Genomic DNA, 7,232 nt, shown 5'->3' with positions numbered 1-7,232 from the left:
CCCGCCCAGCCACCTGCTCAGCCTGGCTCCATCTGGGTGGCTTCAGGCAGGTCAGCGGCCGAGCCCGCAGCGGCCAAGCTCAGCCAAGACCCTCCCCTCCCCACGCCCCACACCCTCGCTCGGAAGCCGCTCCACACTCCATCTGGGCCGCCACCTGGGCCACCCACCGCCCCCGTGCGCGCCTGCGTGGGGCACACGGTGAGTGTGTGCGCACCGGCTTCGGGTGTGTGCACACAAGCGTTACCAGGCTCCAGACGAGCCCTTACCCGGCGCCCGGAGGCACAGCCTCTGCACGGCTGGGCCGACTGGGAACGGAGTCAGTCGGCCGCCAAAATGCACGGGGCCTGGGAGCTCGCCCACTGCCACACACACGCACACGCACACGCACACACGCGCACTGTGGAGCTCACACACCACTCAGAGTGGGCACAGTGGCTGTGCACATGAAAGCACTCACAGCAGAGCCGGGGTGTGAGTAGACCCTTGGACACACTCAGGCGATTGTGCACACACACACACACACACACACACGCACACATCTGAGGACACCCACGGTCACGGACACTCTGACAGGTGTGGACACACATACGCTCGCCCTTTCCCCCGGGGTTCAGGGATGGCCGGTGGGTTGAGTGGGGCAGGGCTGGGGCAGCCGGGCAGCCACTGGGAACAGGCCATCCTCCTCACCAGCCTTCAGGCTCTGCACACGGCAGGCAGTCACGTCCGCTGTCCCCAAACAGAGGGTGGGCACCCCCGGTGTGGGGACGGCCAGAGGGGCGGAGAGGGCAGCCCACCCGAAGGAGCCCTTCAGAGGGGGGTCAGCATGGCAACCAGCAGGGTGTGGAGGGTGAGGCAGGCGGACTGAGCCTGGGTGGTCTGCACGTCCACATCTTGGAGGGGAGGGGCTCTGAGAGAAGTGAGAGGGTGGGAGGAGGGAGCTGGGCTCCCCGAGGAGCAGCAGACCCTCGTGGACTTGGTGGTGGGTGCAGAGGTGGGCCCATCCCTGTCCTCCGAACCCTCCCCGAGACACAGATGACAAATGGGCACATGTGCTTGGGAGACAGAGGCGGCTGTGCCGGGGCCATCGATCACCCAGCCCTGGGAGCCACACAGCTGTGCCGCCTGGTGCCGACACCCATCCCACCTCCCCGCCAGGCCCCTGGACTCCGGAGGTGCGGCTCCTCCCGTGCTCCCTCTTCAGATCCGTCCCCTGGGGGTGGGGGACTTGTCCAGGATCTGTCTTGGCAGCTACTGACCCCACGGGGACCCCGGAGGGGACCCTGGCCGCACCCCACCCCCCCGCATGCTTGTGCATGAGCAGAAGACACCCCCGGACAGTAGCATGCACCCACACACACCCAAAAGCACATTCATTTGCACACGTGTCCCAACCCGTGACTGGGTGCGTGCTCTGGGCTCCTCGGTGGCCCACACCCCCAGTGTGCTGGCCCGGACCCCTGAGCCGGCTAACCTTACCCCTTGCTGGAGACAACTGGTGGCAGGGGAGTAGTGGGAGGCCCCACCCCGGGGTGGGAGAGGGGGCACCCAGCGCCGGGAGCCACCACCAGCCACCGGGGGGAATATAGTCCACCCATCCCCACCCGACACTTGGGGAGCACCCCACAAGGCTTGGTAGGGAGGCGGTGGCCAGCCTCCTCCCTGGCTGAGGTCGACACCCCGACTCCCTCCCCCTTGCCCTCCCCGGAGGGAGGGCGCCCTCCTGCAGGGATGGGGCTGCTGCGCCCAGGGGTCCGCCGCGCGGAAATGAGGGACATGGGGACTGGGGCCGCCTCCTCCACCCACCCCCCCACCCCCACCCCGCGCCTGGACACTCCCGGCGCCCCGCGCCCCCGCGCCCTTGGCGCCCAACCGGCCCCGCGCGGCCCCCAAACTTCTCGGGACTCGCCGCCGCCCGCGCCCGCCCTACCTGCGCGCCCCGCGAAGGCTGCGTCCCCCGAGGACGCGGCGGAAACTTCCGGCCCCAGCCCCGCCCGCGCCCCCGGCTCAGGCCCTCTGGGCAGTCACACCGACTCCCGCAGGGGAAACTGAGGCCCCCGCGCGGTCCGCAGTCACTCACTCGGCAGCGAGCCCCCCGAAGCCTCCGCCGCCGACCGCGCGCGGCCCCCCGACGCCGACTCGCACCCTCCGAAGTTGGCGGCGGGACTGGCGCGCGTGCGCTACGGCGCCGGGCTCGGGGGGCGCCGCGACCTCCGACCCGGGCTCACGCGGGAGGGGACGCGCCAGCGCGGGGGAGCGGCGTCCCCGGGGCCGCCCCAGGTGCCCCCGCCCGCGTCTCCCGCTGGCCGCACTCACCTCGCTCCGCGGCGCCGGCCACTCCTGGGTCGAGCGGTGGCCGGTGACACCGGCAGGGACGGGGAGCGGCGTGGAGGAGCCGGCGGTGCGGGCGCAGGTGTGCGGCCGAATGAGGGGCTCCTGGCACCGTCCCCGCCCCCGTCGCCTGCGGGCTGCTGCGGGGGTGCGCAGAGGCGGCCAGGTCTCCCGGGGTCCCCGCAGCGGCGTGACGGGGTGTCAGCGGCCGAGGGCGCGGGGAGAGGCGCCGTCAGCACTCATCCGTCAGGGCAGGGCTCTGGCCCCTGACAGCCGCCCTCCTGAGCCAAAGCCCGGAGGCTGAGCCCTGGGACAGGGGGAGCCAGGAGCCAGCCTGGGGAGGGCTGCAGCCCGGCCAGGGATGGGATGGGAGCCCAGACCGGCCCCGAGAGGGAGCTGAGCCCTGAGAGCGCTGGAGCCCGGAGCCGGGCAGCAGACAGTGCGGCAACCCTCCCTTCCCCGCCAGCTGTCCCTGGCCAAGCCTTGACTCCAGAGATGTTTCCTCTCCTCTGAGCAGGAGGCTGAACGGGTCTGCACCCTGTAAACCCCTGCCCTGCCCCCTGATGGCTACGGGCTCAGGAAGGGACGGCCACCGTGGGCTTGCTTCCCCTTTTCTGTGAACATCACTCCTCACGACCCTGACGGGTGCCCAGGCCTGCCTGTGCGTTTGCAGGACTGGTCCTCGCTGGCCATCCCTCCCGGGAGGACCTGGGGTGAGAGTGGGGGCGGGGGAAAGACTTGGGTATCCAGGAGCCACCCTAAGACCCCTGCCCCCAATGTCCTCTCGGCCAGACCTGTTTCCCTCCCGGCTCCCAAAGTATGCCAAAGTCCACGTTGCTCCCCACGCTGCCAAAACGTAACGGTCAGGGGTCCCACTTCTCAGCCAAATCCTCGTAGAAATTCACCTGACTGGCGGGTCCCATTCCAGATGCGAACGCAGACTCGCTGGGGCAGGGCCGGACTGTGTCTCTCTCAGGGAGTCTCACCTGTGTTTGGGGGACACGTGTGACCGTGTCGTTTCACGTTCAGGATGGGGTCCGCAGCCAGAGCGGGAGTGAGGCTCCAGGCCAGCGCCGTGGGGGCACAGAAGCAGGTATAGGTTTCCTGGGGTATCCCCTGCTAAATTTGGGGGGGCAGGAGCACCTTGGGGAAGGAAGGAGTGTCCTCTAGGGGCCTCCGAGTGTTATCCCTCAAGTGGGGCAGACAGAGGAGAGCACTGGATCCAGAGTCAGAACCCTGGGAGCCTGACCTCAGTTTCCCTGTCTATGCAGGAGGGTGGCGCGGGTCTCCTGGGGCTCTGGTAACTACGACAGGCATCTGTAGGAAATAGGGTCCTGCGGTCTGGCTCCCGTCTGCCCTAGTGTCACCTTCCCTGGCACCACCTGAGGGGACCCACTTCTCACCGAGTCCAAGGGGCAGGGCTGGGGGCTGGGCGGCACGGCACGCCAGCCTTCTCCTCTCTGCCTGCCTGGCCTGGCCCAGCTGACCAGCTGACCGTGCAGGCAGCCCTAGGCCGGGAGACAGCTTGAGCGGCCGTCACGCCAGCAGCCCTGTGGAGAGAGGAGGCCAGGAGGCCTGTTCCTTCTGTGCACAGACCCCTGGATGTGCTCAGCCAGGCCTGGGCCCCTCATCACAGGCACAGGCACGGCCCCAAGGGAGCCAGGGGCACAGATCGCCCAGAGACAGCGTGGTGGGGGGGGTGTCCCAGGCCTTGGCCACTTGTTCCCGGGACAGTTCTGTGCTTCCCCACACCTCACTGGCTGACCCCTCTGAGGGTCTGGGAGAGGCTACAGCCGCCAGCACAGGGGATGGGCTGGTTGGGGAAGGAAGGACGTGGATCAGGAAGCCCTCGTTCCGGCATGCAGAGAGGGCAGCCAGTGACACCCAGGTGACCAAGGAGCCCCAGGAAGATATGCCTGGGGACCGGCCGTGGAGGCCACCGCTATGGACGGGCTTCTCCAGAAGCTGAAGTAAGAGGAGGGGTGGGGGCACCTCCAGAGGAACCCAGCCCTAAGGGGCATGATTCCTGTGCACTTCTGAGCTTCCGGGAGGGGTCTGCAGAGGGGTGGTCCCTAGAGACCAGCTGTGGCTGCAACCCAATACCTCTGCGTGGGAGTGTGAGTCAAGCCGGCCCATCGGGTGCACATATGACCTTCCCTAGCACCTGCGGCCAGGCAAGGCAGGGACGTTGATGCCAGCCCCTTGCACCCCCGTGCCCTCTGCCCAAGGTGTTCTCGCTGGGGCACGTCTGCTCCCTTGTCGCTGGCACACCTTGTGCCCGTGGCTTGTCACACTTTCCACTCAGGAGTGGGGAGTGAAGGTGGGTCATAAACCTCCCACTGGGACCCGCCCCACGCGTGCTGCGAAGAGCTTGGGCCTGCAGAGATAGCTCCTGCCCCCTGAGGCAGTGACAGGGACCCCTGTGGCTTTGGGGCTTGGTCATCCATGTGGCCCTGAGCTCTGAGACACCTGTCGTGTTCCCTTCATTTGCAGAGCGGGTGACAGGAGGCTTGGTCTCTGGGTGCTTCTGGCACCAGTGGGGGCCTGGGGAGCAGCCTCGTCCTCAGCTGGGGCTGGCGTGGGGTGCAGTGGGGACCCACAACCCCTCCATCTGATCCCTGCCAGAGCCTCATCTTGGCCATTAACCTCCTCTGCCTGGCTGGCCCACGGCTGTCCGCCTGTCACCTCTATTAATGCTGGTACATCCATGCGGGGGGCGAGTAGTCAGGACGGACAGCGGGGCCAGGCCAGGCAGGGGGCAGTGGAGCAGTGCCCACGGCGGGCCTGTCTGACTCTCTCAGCGTCGGCACACAGCCCTCCCCGGGACAGGTATAGGGGCCGGGCCAGCCTGTGCTGGGAACACAGATCTAGGGGCTGGAGCCCCCAGGCAGGGGCTCAGAGTCCCTGAGAGGGGTGGCACCATGCAGGAGCCCCTTGATCCCAGAACATGGATCATCCTTGGTACTTCTTCCTTCTCACCCATTGGAGGTGAAACTCGGGGACTCCTGGCTAAAAGGGGTGGGCCCAGGGCTTGGCCAAAAGGGGCAGCGTCACACCTGAGGGCCCCGGATGCTAGCCTGTGGCTGCTGACCCGAAAAGCACTGGGGAGCCACAGGAGGCTCACGGCGGGGTTGTGAGGGGAGCAGCAGAGCCAGGGATGCGACGTGGGCAGGGCTGTGAGTGGGTCTGGGGGTCCCCAATGCAGGCTTAACAAGGGCTGGGCAGAGTGTGGCCCACAGGGGACATGTGCCAGGCCTGGGGAATTCTTGGAGAGTCCATGAGGGGGCCACTGGAATGGGACCAGGAATTGGGGAGCAGAGCGGGCCCACCCTGAGGGAGTTGGCCCAGCCAGGAAACTTCTGGCCCCAGGGTCCCCAGGAGAGGCCCTCTGGCTCCAGCTCCCCCGGGCCTGTGGAGGACGGTCCGGCGGCAGCCCCAGCCTGCCTGTGTCCCTAGCTGCGGGCTACCTCTCCTGGAAACCCCCACGCCCGCCCCCACCCCCAGATCAGTCCCCAGACATGTTAGATCCTTGGTCCCCCGGGGGCAGGGCGTGGGGTGGCTGTGTGCCTCGGGCTGCCGGGAAGGGGGAGGGGGGCTCCTGGACGCTCCCTGGAGGCACAGGGAAGAGGTCCAGCAGGAGTGAGCTCCCTGTCACGGGAGGCATGTGAGCTAAGGCAGGGGCCTTTCCGATCTCTGAGGGAGCAGTGTGGCCAGACGGGTGGGATGAGAGGTTCGGGCCTCCGGAGCCCCCACCCGCTCCCAAGCCGGCGTTGGCCGAGCAGCGCCTGGGGCCGACAGCAGCCATATGTTGGAAGAGGAGCTGTGTGCGTCGCTCCGCGGCCCCCCGGGCCCGGCCTTCCTGGGCCTGTCACACATGATTTTCCCTGCCTGAGTGGCAGGCCAGCCAACAGGAGGGGCACGTGGGGGCTGCCGAGCCTCTGTGCCGGCTCTAGGTCCCCCCCCCAAGGCTCTCAACACTGGGCCTGCAACTCTGGGGTAGGTCCAAGTGCTGGGCCTTGAGCTCGGGACCCCCGGGATCTTGCTGAATGCCCTGCCCTGGTGTGGTCCCCCCACCCCTCTCCCTGGCCAGGTCAGGGTCGGGGGCCCCGGGAGGACCCCTGGCTGGTTGGCAAGGAACAGCCCTCCTGCTCAGTCGTGGGCGGGCGGCCAGGGGTGCACGCGGGCTGTGTGGGCGCCCGGGGCAGGCGGGAGAGCGCCCGGAGCCTCGGCCCTGTCAGCCCGGCGCCCACAGCCGTGCAGAGGGAGGCGGGAGGCTGCGGCTAATTTGTACACTAAGTGCTTCTGACAGGGACGCTTCACAAGTGAGAACACACCACCGCCCGCCTGGAGAAGGCCGCCGTGGCCGTGTGGGCAGTGAGGTGGCCTGGCCGGGAGGCCGGGAGAGAGGGCTGTGGGAGGCCCAAGGCCAACCTGGCAGGCAGAGATGGGGAGGAGGGCCCGGGACCAGCAGCTTCAGCGGCCAGAGGGTGGGAGACACAGGAGGCAGTGGGCTGAGGTGGGGAGCCGGGACCCAACAGAAGGGGGATGGCCTCTGGCCTTGTGCCCGATCCCCATTTTGGTGGCCCTGGGGTCCAGGTGAGGCCAGCCACAGCCAAGGGCTTGGTGGCTAAGTCCACACCCCAGGAGCCCCCTGATCCTGGCCAAGCGCCCACCTCGACCCCCTTCCAGCACCTCCTGTGAGCTCCTGAATCAAAACTAAGGGTCTGGACTACGGGGTCCCCCAACTCCTTCCCAGACACCGTGTGCCCTTTCAGGCTGGGGCCACGTGGCCCCTCTTTCTACCACCCCCTCCCTGCTAGAGCCTCCTCCCGTGCACACCGGGGCTCTAGGGGAGGGGGTGGGCACACAGCAGCCCCCCCCCCCCCCCCCCCCCCCCCCCCCCC

Source organism: Panthera uncia, chromosome E3 (assembly GCF_023721935.1).
Source record: "Panthera uncia isolate 11264 chromosome E3, Puncia_PCG_1.0, whole genome shotgun sequence".
Lineage (NCBI taxonomy): Eukaryota > Metazoa > Chordata > Mammalia > Carnivora > Felidae > Panthera > Panthera uncia.
This window is presented reverse-complemented; position numbering follows the sequence as displayed.